Source organism: Patiria miniata, unplaced genomic scaffold, assembly GCF_015706575.1.
Source record: "Patiria miniata isolate m_02_andy unplaced genomic scaffold, ASM1570657v1 HiC_scaffold_2, whole genome shotgun sequence".
In the NCBI taxonomy this organism is placed as follows: Eukaryota; Metazoa; Echinodermata; class Asteroidea; order Valvatida; family Asterinidae; genus Patiria; species Patiria miniata.
In genome coordinates, this window is record NW_024037058.1 from 13,830,503 (window position 1) to 13,848,711 (window position 18,209).

Genomic DNA, 18,209 nt, shown 5'->3' on the forward strand with positions numbered 1-18,209 from the left:
CCGACTGAGAGAAATTTAAAAATCAGTCAACTGAATGCAAACTTTGATATTACATGTCTAATCTACCAGGCAGTTGGCATAGATTGACATAAATGCAAAGCTGACCAAAACGTTCAGGGGATAAGATGCCGCGTACTGTACATGTACTACTGTTCTACTGAGGCGTGCCGTGGCCTCGTGGTCTGGAGCATTTGAATTCGTGGTCTGCGAGTATTTCTCGTACGTTACACAATGTAAGTTATGGGTTCCAGTCCGCCAGGGGTACGGTGTGTGTGCCCTTTGGCAAGGCACTTTGTCACTCATTGCTTCTCTTTGTCACTCATTACTGCGAGATCTTTTCGTATGTTACACAATGGAGGTTGTGGGTTCGAGTCCAGCCTGGGGTATACGGTACGTGTGCCCTTGGACAAGGCACTTTGTCACTCACTGCTTCTCTCTACCTAGGAGTAAAATGGGTATCCGCGAAGGCAGAGATGGTTATTGTGGTTGATTTCCTGATTTGCGCTGAAATGGCAGCATCGAGCGGTATACTTTCCAGGGAGTTGTTTCTGAATTTAGAATGTTTCATCGGCCCAACGAGCAGGGGTAACAATGATGTAGCGCTGTAAAAACCAAATTCTGTTGGATAGTCTGAATACGTGCGCTTTATAAATATACATTATTCACTGCTATTTCGAGGAGATGGATCAGGAGCAGGTTTTGATTCGTCGACAGTAGCATTGCGTATCGTTATCCCTTCAAGGTCAAGGTTGGGATATGATAAGGATCAGTTAGGGCGGTTTGGGGTAAAACGGGCACTATCAAAACCACTAAGGAGTCAAAAGAGAGGTGAGGTCATTGTTCAATATTTATTACGTACATTAAAATGCAGCAATTCCATTACCAAAAACATGTACTTATCTCTCAACAAAATTGTTATCGGGTAAATCACAAGTCGAATCACAAGTAACAGGTGATGAACAATGATAAGGAATAAGATGTAATTTGCGTTGGGGTGATGTCGGTGAAGGGAAAAAATAATGTTACATTTACATCACCCGGCCCCAATTCTATACGAATAGTTTAACCCTTTCATTGCGGTACCCACTGCTCCATCCGATTCAAACCATCCAACCGATCGCGCAAGCTCGGTGGTCGAGTGGTAAGACGGCTGCACAACATGTAGAAAGCAGGAGGTCAGAGGTTCGAGTCCCACCAGAGTGATTCTTTTTCCAACTTTCACACGGTGATAACACACTGAGTAAACAGTGGTTATACGTCGGTTAAGGGCAACACCAAAATATTAAATGATAAGGAATGTTTTGCCACATTCGATATCAACTCTGCCCCCAACTAATGAGCTCAAACTTTCACAGCGTTATTTGTTCAAATAATTATTTGTTCACCTCTCTATTTGGCTGCAACCTCCTAGTACAGTGCAAGCAATTTATGTTTTGGTTTTTAGCAGATCAACTAATTCAACACAACACACTAAAACGTTTCTGCTTACATCACTCTCTTGCGTCGATACAACTTAAGGAAAGAGGCAGGGCAATAGGGCTTTTTTGAGACCGTCACAAGAGAGAGGTTCGAGGAGTTCCTGGCGGCAACAGCACGCGAGTGCGAGAATACGTTAACCTGAGATAAGCCTTTTTTCGATCTATAATTCCACCCGCCCACAATTTATCGCACAGCATGCCTGCTTCATGCATATCCGCATCGACTATTCACTCTCCAGCTGATTTATCACGGCCTTCAACCCCTGTCCTCCCAGAGGAAGAACGCGTCAAAAGTAACTCTGACGAAACTGTCCTTCCCGAATCCCGCGTCCTTCCAGAGGAACACATCACAAGTGACTCAAGTATCATGTTATCACCAAGGAAACCCCCACAGAGTTGTCCCAGGCATCACGTTAGGTACATTAGGTACAGGCATGTACTCCATCCATTACTATATAACTTCATTGTCTGTAAGCTGCTACTAAGTCAGACAATTCTTTTCAAGCATATTGTGAAACATTTCATTACAGCCACTGGTAAAGTTTGTGAAGATATGTCGGGAAACAGAGAATCTGATGGTAACATGTGTTTAATTAACAGACGTGACACAGGTAACATTAACTTTACCCACAGCCGTGTCAAACTATACTCATGTATTGTGTATTTGCTAAGCTATTTTTTCCATGTGAAGGTTAGATTGTAACTTTGCTATGATGATACAATGTACATGTGTGCTGCCTCATGATGAAAATGCCATATTATGTTACCCTCTTTCGACAATGTGTATAATTAAATCATTTTTCTTGCAAAACAACTGTACAGTAGCCCAACTTTAGCCAGTGATGATAAAGACATCACTGTTGAAGAGCTAAAAGCAGAAAACAGAGAACTGAAAAGAAAGGTCACAGCCTTGCAAACTGCAATAGATAAATGCACATGTAAGAAACGCAAGGAAGAAAAATGACATTTTAGAAGAAAATAAATGGCTTCAAGTGTCCAGAGATGGTTAATGATCATGTACAAACAAACGATAGTGGTGGCAGCTATACAGATAAAATGAAGGAGTGTGTGCAAGCTGTTAAACCAGAATGTATCAACCAGACCAGTGCCATCTGTGATTGAAACTATCATAAAGTTAGCTGGAAAAGATTTTACAGATCTACCAAGTAAATCAACTGTAATTAAGTGGAACATACATGGTACATGTATATGAGATTGTCACTTGCACAAAGGCAACCTGCAGAGGAAATGCCAGGGACTTCACACCTAGCTGAATCAGAGTAGATCAAGATAAAACGTGTACAGAGACGTGAACAGTACAAACTGGGGACTCTGGCAGAAATGTGCGTGAAGTTTATGAATATGTGGTATCTCTTGAAGGTAAAGCTGAAGTCTCTGAAGGCACAGCTGAGCTTTCGTCAACACGTTTTACAGCAAATACCTGTCAACAAGGATGAACATGTTTTTGGCTTTTTCAAAGAATAAATTGCATTGGGTCTTGAGGAGTTGAAAGGCAATCTGAAGCTCAATTCAGAGTCATTTCGTTTTCAAGCCCAGCAGGCTGAGTCAGATGATGGTTCAAGGAGGTAGCCCCAGCAACTCCTATAGTGGTAAAGTGGGTCAGCCATCTATGTTCAACGGATGGTGGTGAGGAGAAGCGACGGGTTGGGAAAGTCATATCTCAGGTTGGAGTAACACTTTGATAATTGTTTCCCAATGTGGTTGTCATCATGGACTGCAGAAATACAATGAATCTAACATTGATTCATTATTATCTTTATCATCAGCATCAATCTTTCTTTATTTCTTTAAAGCATGTTTGAACTAACTGTTTTCAGTAAATACATTTTTGTTCTGATTAACATGGAAACTAACAATGTTATGACAGATAAAAAAAGGTCCACTGTGATTATAATTCTTATATGTTCCTATACAATCTGTATCATTGTTTTAATAATACATGCATCCACACAATATTGCCAAGAAATTGAAACTGCCGCAACAGAGTACATGAAAAATCACTTGAAGACAACATTTGGTGTTAATAGAAGAAGTGTACTCAACAATCTTCATGGTTTTGATGTGACTACAATGTTGACTCAAGATATCATGCATGTCATGAACGAAGGTGTCCTTCATTATAAAATATTTTCTAGTTTTCCATGCAGCCAGTTCATTTCAAGAAAATTTTTCTTATGCCCTAGAAAAGTTTTCTTAGTTTCTTAAAAAAATCTTGAAACAAGAATATTTTAAGAAAAATCTAAGAAAATTTCAAGAAATATTTTCTTATAAGAAAACATTTTTTTTGCAGTGTACATTTTGCATAAAAATATTTATTTTTCAACTGGTGTCAGGAGAAACGCTGTTGCTGCTGGCATAAGAATTTTTTTCCCCACCATATCTGTTTGTTTTTTTCTGTTTCTAGTCATGCCTCAAAAGAAGAAAAGGAGACGGGTCCTGTCTGTAAAACTTGGCATGACTCGACAGTTGAGTATTTGACAGGAACTTTTAGTGCAGTGCCTGACGATGGACTAAGGAATAGACATGCATTGTTTGTCTATGTTTAGAATGAACGCTCTGCCATCAAACTTTTCAAAGTGTCAAAGCAAAGTTTGGTATATCTGCACATTTATCACGGGTAAATATTTTGGTGGTCAGAAGCCTCAGCAAATATTAAAGAAAACTGACACAAGACAATGAAAGAAGAAAGTTTGAAAGTATCTGTCAAGCACTTATCTACAACCATGAAGACCCCTCTGAAGCTTCTCCCAACCCAGAGTCTACTCCATCTGCAGCTTTTTTTTCTACAGAACCGGCTACATCTTCACCTGATCCATGCAGCTCATGCATGCTAGAGCCAGATGCAAGTCCGTCCACAACTTCAAAATTTGTTATAAAACGGTTTCTGCAAAGAATCCCCTCCACAGACTTGATTGGTTATGAGATCATTTCAATATTGGGGAAGAGCATTAACACAAGAACTCCCTGATTTTGGACCTCAACATGATCGGAATTATGAATTACATTGTCCAGATGTGAATGAAATGTATGAGACTCCATGAATATCTTCTGTTTTACATTATATTTATTTAATTTTTTTTCAACTGAATTCACGATCATAGTAAAACGATCAATATGTTTTGAATGTTGTCCTTTATAGCAATGAAAAGTAAATAAGATAAAGACAAATGTACATTATCATCCGGTCGGCAAAAGCACAAAATGAATCGGAAAGCATGCTGGATCTAATAACATGCATAAATAAGTGTGGCTAAGGGTCATCCTTCACTCACTATTAAATTAAACTCAAAAGAAGAGTAAACTTTTACTGATATAGTGTGAATGGGACTTGTTGCTTAATACTGGTGTTGACTATTTCATGATCGTCTTTCACAAAATTGTCCTGTGTGCAACTCTTTTTATTTCAGCCACCAATATTTTGATAAATTTATCAAATATGGAGTTAGGCGAACAAGCCCGAACCGTGGACAAAACCTTCTGCAAGTCCCTGACAACAAGAGTAAGGGAGTTCGTGGACAACACACACCAGGCCTTGCTGCTACATGTTCAGAATGTTGGAGTAAAAGAATATGACCAAAAGAAGGTAATTAATGTTATGTCTAAGCGCCATGTAAATGATTATGAGACGTTTCCAGAGGTTGGCAAAGCACATTTCTCCCCAAAATCCCTGAACTCTTCCAGCATAATCTTGATTTATGATTTTTGGAAGGTGGTCAGGGACAGCTGAACCCTCCAAACCATTCTCATCTTCCGATTTCGATCCTTATATATTAATGTGCACACACCATAAAACAGGATTGCCAATGACATGTTTCTTTCGTTTATTTCAAAAGAGCTTGTGTTTAAGCGGCTATTTCACGAAATAAAAAGCCACCGTGTCTCATTTGCTCCCTTATTTTGTTGTAACTATTGTTTGTAGGTTGAGGGTAAAATTGAGGGGAACAAGTACAAAAGCTTAAATGTGCTGTTTTTAAGTAACTGCAAGTCTAGTAATAAAAAGATGCACGTTTCAAATGTCCACGGTCTGCCAATTTTTTGATTTTTGTCTCCCCCCCCCCCCCCCCTCGCCGGCACAGATTTAGACCAGTGGTGTACATGCATATCAATTATTTCCATAAAACAATGCCATTTCAAAACATTCACACAGGCTAATGGGTATCGCTACACTGTGATTGGAGGCCAGCACTGCTTCCTGGCTATGAAGGCGCTTTCAAAGGAGCAACCCGAAAAGGGACAACTCCTGGCCAGGAGGTGCGTAGTCTATGCAGGACTGAATACAGAGCAAAGCTTTGGTTGTCCAACGAACACAACCGCACAGGACAACTGAGACACGAGATTTCGTTTAAGGACAAGGTGGGTACTTTGTTTAATTGATGAGAAATATCCAATTCAAAAATGAACTTGTATCACACAGAGTTAAGTTCTGCAACTTATACTGACGCAACGTTATTGCGAACTGATCTAAACTGTACTGACGTTCAAACTATATGAACTGAACCACACATCGTCATATCGTATTGACACGCATTTTGAAGTTTTAGATCTTGGCTTTATACATGCCAAATGGACCTGTTATCCCTGACAAGAATACAAATTGTTACAATTATATTTCGTGAGTTGCATTTTACTTTATTGTAAATACCAAAACCTATATATCGGTTATGTTTATGTTCAGGTGGCAATTTGCAGGAAACGACTGCACAACATGCCGCAATCATCATATAATGATATATATTAACCAGTCCTGTAATTGGCGGTTTGTTCTGCTGTTGGATGTGGATAATAAATAAATAAATAAATATAATGTGGCAGAGTGGAAGAAATCATGCTGTGTCATATTAGATGAGGTACGATACAAATGTATACTTGGTAGCAATTGTCATAAACAATACGAACATGTAAAAATGATTAAGAGCTCAATTTATTGAAATCATTATTTGACAATCACGTCACGACACATTGTCAAGAAGACCAGTTCAGGGGTACTAAATATCACACCCATATTTGCATAGTTATGCCTTAATAGCTCCGGTGCTCACATTGTTTGCAGCAGCCCGCCAATAATTCCTTTTTTTTTGGTTGGACTTTTAACTATCCAATCCTTTGGTGTGCATAATGCGTGTGAAGTCACGCCGACTTCATGAGCAATGGTTCAGCACAGTGCATTTAACAATTACTCCCTCTTTCGTGCACTTAACATAGCTTGTTACAATGGTTATTTTCCAGTGCGAAATTTAGAAAAATTATAAGAAAATGTTGGTTGTTTTACATCTCCCTGCAACCAGAGTCATCAGTTTTATTGTTATTTTTGTTTACTGTACAATGACAGTTTGTGAAACTGCAATCTTTGCTATGTCTAGCTAGATATATGCGCAACGTGTACGTTTTCATGCAACATAAAGTGGTCGCTAGGAAAATTGGTTCTTTGACCTCTTCACGGAGTCACGACTCACTGCTACAGCGAATGTCGGACACTTCGCCCCATTTCCACGTCGCCCCATGTCACTTCGCCCCTAACCACATCGCCCCATCCCCACTTCGCCCCATTCCCACATCGCCCCATCCCCACTTCGCCCCATTCCCACTTCGCCCCATTCCCACTTCGCCCCATCCCCACTTCGCCCCATCCCCACTTCGCCCCAGCCGTTACATGTAAAAAAAAATCTCATCTATTTTATTGGCTTAAAAACAATTCCAACAGATTCACTAATTGCTAACCAACGGAAATAATTAGCCCACCAAATGAACAATTCATAACCAACCTCTCAAGCTATCACTCTTCCCTACCGAGAAAAAATTTGCTTGAAGTAAACTGGATCTAACTTTGTTCCCAACCCGGCGCTATACCAACCCGTCTCCCACTTATCTGAGAACGACATTACCTTTGACATCCTAATTTCACTCTTGGACATGTTGGAGGAACCGATCTCATCTAAATGAAGTTGTAAGTGTCACATATCAGACAAATTTTGACGGAACACTTTCCCTCAAGGCAGTGAGTTCCTTTTAACTCACTGACCCATTTTTTTTTCAATGAAAGATGATGTCTCAAAACCGCCAAACTCACTGGTTTGACTGGAATTCTGCTGCTGCACAATTTTAACGTGTTTTAGATGGGGTTATGATCGAGAATAAGCTTAATGTAGCCTCTCTGAACTCCCATATATTTGCACTAAGTTTAGTGGGGCGCCATTTGCAGTCATCAGTCGACATTTGAAGCAAAAAAGTCAGGTAAAAAAAAAAAAAAAGCCGTGTCGCCGCACCACTTTTTGGACAAGCTCCATACCAGAAACCGGAGACTTTTTTTTTTTTGGCCTTAAGCACATTTTTTATTCACAAGCCAATAGGAGAGGCGTCTCTGAATGGGATAGAGCCATCATTTCTCTCATCTGTGTCTCGAGCACCTCATCAGAGAGTTTGTATTTTTCCTGAGTTTCTAGAATTGGGAGCATTTATTATCTGGGGTCTTTGGCTGTTTATTTGGTCTGCACCCCTAGCCTTCACCATTTTCATACTACATGGGGCGAAGTGGGGATGGGGCGAAGTGGGGATGGGGCGAAGCGGGGATGGGGCGAAGCGGGAATGGGGCGAAGTGGGAATGGGGCGAAGCGGGGATGGGGCGAAGTGGGAATGGGGCGAAGTGGGGATGGGGCGAAGTGGTTAGGGGCGAAGTGACATGGGGCGACGTGGAAATGGGGCGAAGTGTCCGACACCCGTCCACCCGCTACAGCATATAGACCGTGTAACAAAGTTCCGGACAACGATGTACATTAATTCCCTTTAAAACGACACTGATAAAAAAAAATGTGTTCGTGTTATATTGGCCATAACTTTCCACTTACATGCGTCGTACTGATCTTTGTTAACAGTCATTAAAATAAATTTTATTAACATGTAACTAAACTATATAGCTTCTTGGTTTTCTTCCTTTAGATCGAGTAAGCTAATTAAGTTAGTTTGTTCAGTTCTCAATTTTTATGTTAGGAATGAGAGGTGACTAGATATACCCTCAGCTGATTACATTATACATGTACTCTTGAATACAGTAAGCGTGGTGACAAAAATTGCAATTATGTTGGTGTGACGTAGAAAATACAATGTTGGGCCAACGTTTATGTGGCGTGGAAATGAGCAAAATGGCCTTTATCCAACGTTTACCCGCCAACGTACAAACAACGTTGATATGACATTAAAAATAAGGTCGGAAAATGAGTGCAATGACGTTTGTCCAACGTTCAGGCCAACGTGCACACAATGTAGAGCCAACGTTGATACGTGAAAAAAAAGGTTGAGAATTGAGCGAAATGACGTTTATCCAACGTTAACGCCAACTGACTACCAACGTTGATGTGACGTAAGAAATAAGGTCGGACAATAAGTGAAATGACGTTTGCTCAATGTTCAGACCAACGTACAAACAACGTTGGGCCAACGTGAATCAGCAGTGCAAGTTTGCGTTGGACAAACGTTGGTGTTTGACGTTAGTATGACGTGGAAATTTGGGTTGGTAATCAAACGTTTAACGCTAACGTACAAACAACGTTGTTTTGACGTTAACACCAACTGACTACCAACGTTGATGTGACATAAGAAATAAGGACGGACAATGAGTGAAATGACGTTTGCCCAACCTTCAGATTAACGTACAAACAACGTTGGGCCAACGTGAATCAGCAGTGCAAGTTTACGTTGGACAAACGTTGGTGTTTGACGTTAGTATGACGTGGAAATTTGGGTTGGTAATTGAGCGAAAAGACGTCTATCAAACGTTTAACGTACAAACAACGTTGTTTTGACGTAAAAATACGGTCGGAAAAAATGAGTGAAATAGACGTTCGTCCAACGTTCGGGCCGACGTAAAAACAATGTTAGGCCAACGTTGATATGACGTGGAAAGAAGGTTGGGAAATAAGCGCAACGAAGTTGATCCAATGTTAATGCCAACCTACAAACAACGTTGGTATGACGTAACATATAAGGTCAGAAAATGGGTGAAATAACGTCTGTCCAACGTTCCGGCCAACGTACAAACAACGTTAGGCCAACGTGAATCAGCAGTGCAAGTTTACGTTGGACTGACGTTGGTGTCTGACGTTGATCCAATGTGTCCTTCGTGAATTCGTGACGTTGAGTTAACGTCGGATTGACGTATGCTTGCTGTCTGGGAAGGATGAAAAAAATAAGAAATCCAGAAAATGACAAGATCATCTTTCAGGAAACATACAAGCACTTTATTTCCACTTTGAGTGAAGAGAAATCAACCAAGAACACATCACTCACAGGGATTGTTCATCTCACATGCCGTTCCCAAACTCTGGAACAATCTTCCCATTGAACTACGACAGTATTCTTCATTGCAATAAATTCAAGTTACATGTATTTCTTAAGACAAATGTGTTCACCTCAAGGTTTTCAGTTTGATAAACATGTGTTGTACATAATGTATGCATTTTAATTGCTCACTGTTGTAATAATGCCAGAATGCCTAACTCACAGTGATCAGGTACATGTAATTTACAGGTTCATATTACGTTTTGAAGTTGTATTGCACATTACATATTTGTTGTAGCTGTGCAATGAATCATACGTGAACATTCACATGTAAACATAGGCTACACAGACAGAACTAGACATCCATGATACTGAGTTGCAGGCACTGAGATAGCTGAAGGACAGTGGGTTAAGCTTTGGTGGGTTGAGAAGAAGAAAAATCTGAATTGTTAAGTTCTAATTTGTTGCCGGTATACTAATCACTTAATTTTCATAACATAATAGACCATGATCATGTTGCGACCATCTTACCAAAGCAAGGCTGGAAGGAAAAACATAGTCTGGTTCCTTTTTGTACAAAAAAAAACATGATCATTCAGTACTGTTGGATACAGGGAACATGACTGAAATGGTGGCAGCATGATAAAAGTCTATGGCATGTAAAGATGAAGGTGTTATTATGAAGCTGTTATTCAGATGCGCCAAAATCCAATAGCATATCAGTTGCAACCCAGTGTCAGCACGCCAAATCATCACTACGTGAGAAGAGAGCAATCGTCCTGGAAAAAGCCATAAAGAGGAAATTTGTAATTTCTTGAAAATGATGTACTCTCCACATCGGTAGAAATTCCAGGCCCCTCCCATGCTACATGTACTAGGGGAAGGACATTCATAAAAAAAAAGGAACTTGAACAGATGAGATCCCTTAATGTACAACAGCAAGTAATTTCTACAGCAGCATCTACCTTAGAGAAAGAAGTGAGAACTCAAGAACATGAGCTGAGAGAGCAGTAGGCCACGATAACGATAATAGGGTTGGAAAAAAGCTTGTCCCAAAAAAAAGAGACAGAAGTGAGTCAAAACATCTTTTAAAAGAAAGACGTGAAAAGAAGAGCTCAGACTTTAAACGATTACAAACCAGTGAAGAGCGCTACAGACAGAAAACTGAGCACCTGGTGCACCTGATAAAGGGGACACCTGTTAAATGGGTTTTATGAATTCTTCTTATGTAATGTAATAGTTATTACATTGTATTGATAGGCGAAGTTGAATTCATGATTAAAGTGACATTCATTGGTAATTTATTAACGCCTCCAATTCATTAGACTTGAGTGCTCGCATGTTTCTGTGTCATTTAAACTGATTATATTCCCCCTTATGTGATTGTGCCCATTGCCTGGCGGTAGATTTCCCCGAAACGGATCTGCTCTCTTGGCCTAAGCTAGACCGCTCGCTGCCAAGGCCAGGAACTTTCATAGCACCGGGTCAGGGTCGCCACATATGGTGTCAGAAGTGGGATAGGCAATGGTTCACTAGAAAGGATGGGAATCAGGTTGACACTGTAAATTTTGCACAAGCAGCAGGGCAGTCTGTCACATGTGAATTGGTAGATTTAATGTATTTTTTGTGTGAATGTGGCACTTGAGGGTGACCATACGGCAGTAGCTGAGAAAAGAGTTGAATGTGGCACTTGAGGGTGACCATACAGCAAGAATTGTAGAAATGCATGAGTAAGTGGGAGTTATAATTGGCTGATTGAAAAATTGAGAAATAGCACACTCGAGTGGTGGGCTGAGCAGACGTGCAACTGTTGATTGTTGCCAAATGGAAGCAAATACTTCAGCCATGGACTATGAAGAAGAGCTGGCACAATTGAGAATAGATGTGCAGCATGGTGAGGATGAGTTAGAACAGTCCAGAATAGAATTTGAGCGTTTGTAATTAGAGAAACAACACATGGAAGAAAAAGCAGACATGTTGGAGAGAGAGCTCCAACTGTATCGGCAGAGAGAAGAGAGAAAAAATACACGTGCATGGCAGACACCTGATGCAGGTGATGCAGAAGTAAAGTTTCGCATGGCACCTGTGGCATCCAAGCTCACATCAGGTTATATGAGTATGGGTTCCGATCACAAAGAAAGTGTAAAGAAGAGACGGACACTAGAAAAGTCGTCCTACAAAACACCAGCAAGAGTGACTAATTCATTTGTGTTCAAAGGTGCTGTGGGCTGGGCCCCACAGAAACAGTCAACGGTCATTAAGGACAGTGACATTAAGGAAAATGTGGCTAAGAAAAAGGCGACAGAGGAGGCTGAGGCGCCATCCCCGATCATGCCATGGCCGTTGAAAGAGATGAACGAATAATAGGAGCTGAGGCACTCAAGGCTAGGTTGGGAGGGGTTTTGAGGAAACCCAATATAACCCCAGACCGCTTCAATGGGAAAACCCCTTGGAAGGACTACAAGGAACATTTTGAGTCCTGCCGGTTGGTAAATGAATGGACCGATGAACAGGCTGCCGTGTTTTTGGCTGCTAGTTTGCAAGGGACTGCACTGAAAGTCCTTGGCAATAAGGATAGAGAAGGGAAGAAATATTCCTACAAGGAGTTGATCGGCTTGTTGAAGCGGAGATTTGGGCCAGGTCATCAGGCAGAGAATCACCTGATGGAGCTCCGTCACCGAAAGCAGGGACCAAAAGAAAGCCTGCAAGAATTGGGACAAGCTGTGAGGCAGCCTTGTCGTACCCAGAATTTGATGATGAAGGCCGGGAACGGTTGGCCAAGGGCCATTTCTCGGATGCAGTAGAAGATCAAGCAACAAGGGAGGGCATATTTAGGGCAAGGCCCAAGACGCTTGACGAAGCAATACAGGCTGCAATAGCCACTGAGAATTTTGTGAAGATTGAGGAGCAAAGAGGGGGCAGGAAAACTCAGAAGTATGCCTGTGCAGTAGATGGGGAGGTAGGTCGAAATTACTTTGAAGAATTCAAAGTGACCATGGAAGAGAGCCAAAAGCAGTTAGAGAAAAAGATGAGCGAGCTCATTGATTCTAAACTGAAGGTGGCTCGACGCACAACCGGAAATGGGACAGGGACACTGGATAGTGCCAACTGGAAGAAAGAGTTGACTTGCTTCAACTGTCAAAAGAAGGGGCATTTTGCCCGTGACTGCAAGAAACCTGATCGCAGGATCGGATCGGGTTCGGGAAACGGCCAACAGCAAACCCTGGTGCCCGAGGGGACGCTGAATCAGAATTAGGGCACTCTGAATGTAAAGTACAAGAGAACAGGGAGAAGAGCCTTGTGTTACCTCCATCAATGGCAAAATCCAGGAATGCTTGAATTTTATAATGCATATTGGTTGAACCACATGCCAAGCTGTAGCTAGATCACAAAGTACACTTTGAAAACTGTTTGTCATAATAATATCCACTCGAATTGTGAAATTGTTTTATGTGACTTGGTGGCTTCACACAAACTCTAATACATGAAACTTTGTTGTGTTTTATTCGTAGTTGACCTTGGCAGATGGGCCAGTTATCTTGTCGGCTGCCAAGATATCGCTGATAAAGGAGGATGGCCCAAGGAAGCTCCTGAATGGGATGACAGCCACTTTCACTGCTGAAGAATTTTCAACGCATTCCCTTTACGAGACCAAGTGCAAGCTGCACAAAAGTTCAACTCCCAAGTCTGCCCTCCCTGCTGACAGAATTCTAGCAATGAAAGGTAAATGTTAATCCTAAGCACTATGCACGCTGTAAATGAAATACTTAATTGTTTGAAAATGTACAGCCCACATAAGCTTACTGTCCATTGCAGATACATGTATATGTATCATATATGTATGTGTATCATACATGTAAGATCTATAATACACTTTAGAGTTGCTAAAGTCAAGAGGAGAATCCTAAAACAGGAACTCATGAGTATATTTTTACCTGGCAATGTGTAATTTTTTGAAAGAATGAGCAATAAATGATGAGAAATCATGTAAATCAATATACCACCTTCGTTTGTTTTTCAAATATCTGTATTTTCTTTTCATTTGTTTACAGAATACATAAAGAAGGTTTACCCTACCTACACCACTGCTGAATTCAACAAGCATGCCAGTGAAAAGCTAAGCAACTCCAGAAGATTTAAGCCACAATGAAAGGGTGCACAAAATGTCTCACAGGAGTGAAACAATTTTAGAATGTTTGATGGACAATTTAGGCAAGTTCTCTTTTTTCTTTCAATAATGGACCCCACGACGGAATTGTTTTGTTTTATTTTGCAACCTTTCCCGTACAACTGTGCCTTTCTGAATCCATTCACTGTTCAAGACCGGCCTATTTTTGAAGGTTCACCCCATAACAGTCTGTCAAATTGTCACAACGATTTACTCATATGCTTTAAGGCATTCACTCACCAAAGTTGCACAGCAAGATCTGTTAAAGTTAACTGACACTGTTGTTGGTCAAAATAAAATACCAAGTACACTGTACATATTAAACAACTATGTTCACAACAGCAAGGAGAATTCAACTTGCGCTATTATTGCCCTGACTGTTATCAGGGCATGTCACTGAGGGATGTCACTGAGGATTGTCGCTGAGGATTGCTTAATTGTAACATGTATTACTTGTAACAAAGAACATGTGAGAACTAATCTAGTTAAAGAGGGGACATTCTTCATTATAAATTCTGTAAGAGAACAGTTGATCGAATTGTTCCAAGACTCTAGCATATCTGAGAAGCTGAACTACAGATTCTCAAGACAGAAAATGGATATACATGTAGATAACATAGAGGATATTTGTGATGGTACATATATTACATGTATTAAAAAAGTTCCAGAGCTACATGTACATGTAAATGATGCAGTTAGTGTTTCGTCGTCATGGAATAGTGATGGAATGCCTGTTTTTTTATGTCATCAAATGTTTCAACATGGCCAATTAAGTGCGCCATCAACGAGTTACTTCCCAAACTTCGCAAAGACAACATATTTTATACATTGGCTGGCATGTGATTTGGCAGTGGCAAGCAAGGTCCTTCAGTTTTCCTTGCAACCATTTGTTGAGGAGTTGAATGATTTGTCCAGGGATTGTTTCATTGGGTGAAACCCAACGCGGGTGTGCAGAAAGTTTTAAAAAGTGTTCACACCAGTTTGCACCTGTGATTCAGTGGCAAGATGCATGTTACAGGATTTTAAGCAGTTCAATGGAAAACATGGGTATAGAGCACTGGTTCCTTACACATTACTACAGATGATTGGTTTAAAAGACCACCTTTTCTCCCCTTTTTAAGGCATGAAGATACATTTAATTCAATATCTTTGTTTTTGTATCTTTTGCATTTCAAATGTGTTTGTATGCCCTCTAAAAACGACTTCACTTTTTCCTGTTTATTTTTTTCACTCTCTGACAGTGTTTGTGAACATTATACATCTTTATCACAGGAACTTGATTTTGCAGAGGGAAATGTTGGACTAGCAATTAGCCATGTGATTACACTGACTGACATGGGGTTTGATGGGCCGCTCCCATCAAAGAGTTGTCACCAGTGAGTTGCCTCAGAGATGAAAGCGGTCACAAAGAGAGGAATTGAAAGGTCAAGAAAACCTGATGTTTAAATATGACAGCACAACAAAAGGTAGCCACCATCCATGTAGCAATACAAGTTGCATCTGAAAAAGAGACATACACATTAGGAGTACAAAGACAGTGGAGTCTGACCTATGCACTGACTGTGGGCTGCTTGTAGACCATGATGCAAGTGTCAGCAGTGGTACATGTAAGTACTTTCTAATTTTTAATATTGACAAGAAAATCAAATATCCGTTGCAAGATCCAGACGTCCAAACGAACATAAGAGAAACTTGTGACTTGTGTGACTTGACAAGGGAAGTCCTACAAGCAGTTGCCGATGGGTGAAGACGATAGCGTTACATGATGATGAGATGGGGCAGCGATGTTTTCATCTTCACATTTTTCGATTTGACCAGTCCTTATGATCAATGAACTGCCTTATCCATTGAGGAGGGAGCGTATATGTATCTTGATGGGCAGTTTGCGGTTTGGTAGTGGGAAGCCTCAATTTCCCTCTTTCCTTAAACCCATTGTAGAAGGGATGAATATTCTCAGTAGTGAGGGAATTTCATGGGAAGATCAAACTAAAACGACTAGAAAAACAAGATTTTTCCCTGGTCCGTTGGCCTGTGACAGCCTGGCTAAATGCCAGCTGCAAAACATCATGCAATTCAATGGCAAGTATGGTTGTTCATGATGCCTCCCATCCTGGTGAAACTGTACAAACAGGTAGTGAGCACACACGCGCTTACCCAATTCAGCAGATGGGCAAGTTGCCTAATAAACGAGATGAACGTTCTTTCAAAGAGGATGCTCAATAAGCGGTACAGTCCAATAAACCAACTCATGGCATAAAAGAGCCTTCAGTGATTTTGCTCCTGTTGCATTTTAAAACAAATTCGGGATTTGTTCAAGTTGTCGATTATATGCATACCCTATGTCTTGGCATTGGAAGAACTTTGACACATGCATGTCGCTTGAGGGCACAATCATGTCGTATATTACATTGGCAATCAATTAAGTACTTTGAACGAAAGGTTAAGTGCATGTGAACCAAGTTCTAAAATCACAGGTCTAACAAGATTACTCATACAGCGAAAATATTGGAGGGGCCCATTATGAGTAGAATCCAAACTTTTTCATTATTCCCCTATTGTCACAGAGAAACTTCTTCAATTGTTATACTTCAAACACTGGATGCATTTTGTCACAGCTACGTTTATCCTCTTTGCATCAATTAATCACGCAGAAATACTTGTGACGCAATTTGTATTAGATTTCGAGACTTTACATGGCATTGAGTATGTAACATACAATGTCGATCAACTCATCCACATGGCAGATTATGTTAGAAATTGGGGTCTGCTTTGGTCCATCTCTTGCTTTGCTTTTGAAAATATGAACCATTAATTAAATAGAATGATACGTGGGACTCAATATTCACAAAATCATCAGTCGATCAACTGAAAGAAGCAGAGTGCAACACCCTCATCCATGGATTTGACACAACATCATTCACAAACGAGGTGAAGAGGGATACCACATATGCAAAGTTAACAGACCCAAATGAGACATGAGCAGACTTCCTCAATATTCAGAAGCTTATGAGGCAGTCAAGGTCGTGGAACGTCAGCTAGAGTATTATTTGCCGGGGGGGCGGGGGGGTTATGCCATCACCAGAATGTTGTTCTTACACCATTTCTGAGGAGCCTAGAAAACAAGACTTTTCCCTGATCCGTTGGCCTGTGACAGCGTGGCTAGATGCCAGCTGCAAAACATCATGCAATTCAATGGCAAGTATGGTTGTTTGTGGTGCCTCCATCCTGGTGAAACTGTACAAACAGGTAGTGAGCACATACGTGCGCGTACCCAATTCAGCAGATGGGCAAGTTGCCTACTAAACGAGATGAACATTCTTTCAAAGAAGATGCTCAATAAGCGGTACGGTCCAATTAACCAACTCATGGCGTATAAGGGCCTTCAATGATTTTGCTCCTGTTGCATTTTAATACAATTTCAGAATTTGTTCAAGTTGTCGATGATATGCATACCCTATGTCTTGGCATTAGGAGAACTTTAACATACATGTATGTGGCTTGAGGGCACAGGCTTTGTACTTTGAACAAAATATTAAGTGCATGTAAACCAAGTTCTAAATTCACAAGTCTAACAAGATCACTCATACAGCAAAAATATTGGAAGGCCCATGAGTGGTGATCCAGGCATTTTCGTTATTCCCCTATCGTTTATACAGAGAAATTTCTTCAATTGTCATACTTCAAACACTGGAGGCATTTTGTCACAGCTACATTTGTATGTTTATCCTCTCTGCATCAATTAATCACGCAGAAAGACTTCCGACGCAAAATGTGTTATATTTCGAGACTTTGTATGGCATTAAGTATGTAACATACAATGTCCATCAACTCATCCACATGGCAGATTATGTTAGAAATTGGGGTCTGCTTCGGTCCATCTCTTGCTTTGCTTTTGAAAATATGAACCATTAATTAAATAGAATGATACGTGGGACTCAATATTCACAAAATCATCAGTCAACTGAAAGAAGCAGATATGCTATACCATACACAGGCTTCTTCGAAACTGACATCAGTGTTTTGACATGTTTGAAACAACATTCCATCCAAGATGGTACTAGTTATTGAGGACTCTCAGACACCTGTCTCAACATTACGTATTATTTATGTGCTGCTCATTGGCCCAGAAAATAGTCTTCCGGGAGCTTCAGCCTCTTTAGGAAATAACCTGTTGCAATAACAGCAGACACCCAACAAAGATGTGCCACAGCTTCATAATAAGGTATGACCTCAAGAGACAGTGAAATGACAGAAGATGCCATCGAGTGCAA

General features: G+C 40.6%; 1 long non-coding RNA gene across 1 annotated transcript; it reads right to left on the bottom strand.

Moving 5' to 3' along the window:
• Positions 1-829: 829 nt before the first annotated feature.
• On the bottom strand, positions 830-9,268 carry LOC119726594. The gene is made up of 2 exons (XR_005270839.1): positions 8,221-9,268; positions 830-6,951 (listed from the first exon to the last, which is right to left on the bottom strand). It is a non-coding gene; the product is annotated as an uncharacterized LOC119726594 (long non-coding RNA).
• Positions 9,269-18,209: the final 8,941 nt, after the last annotated feature.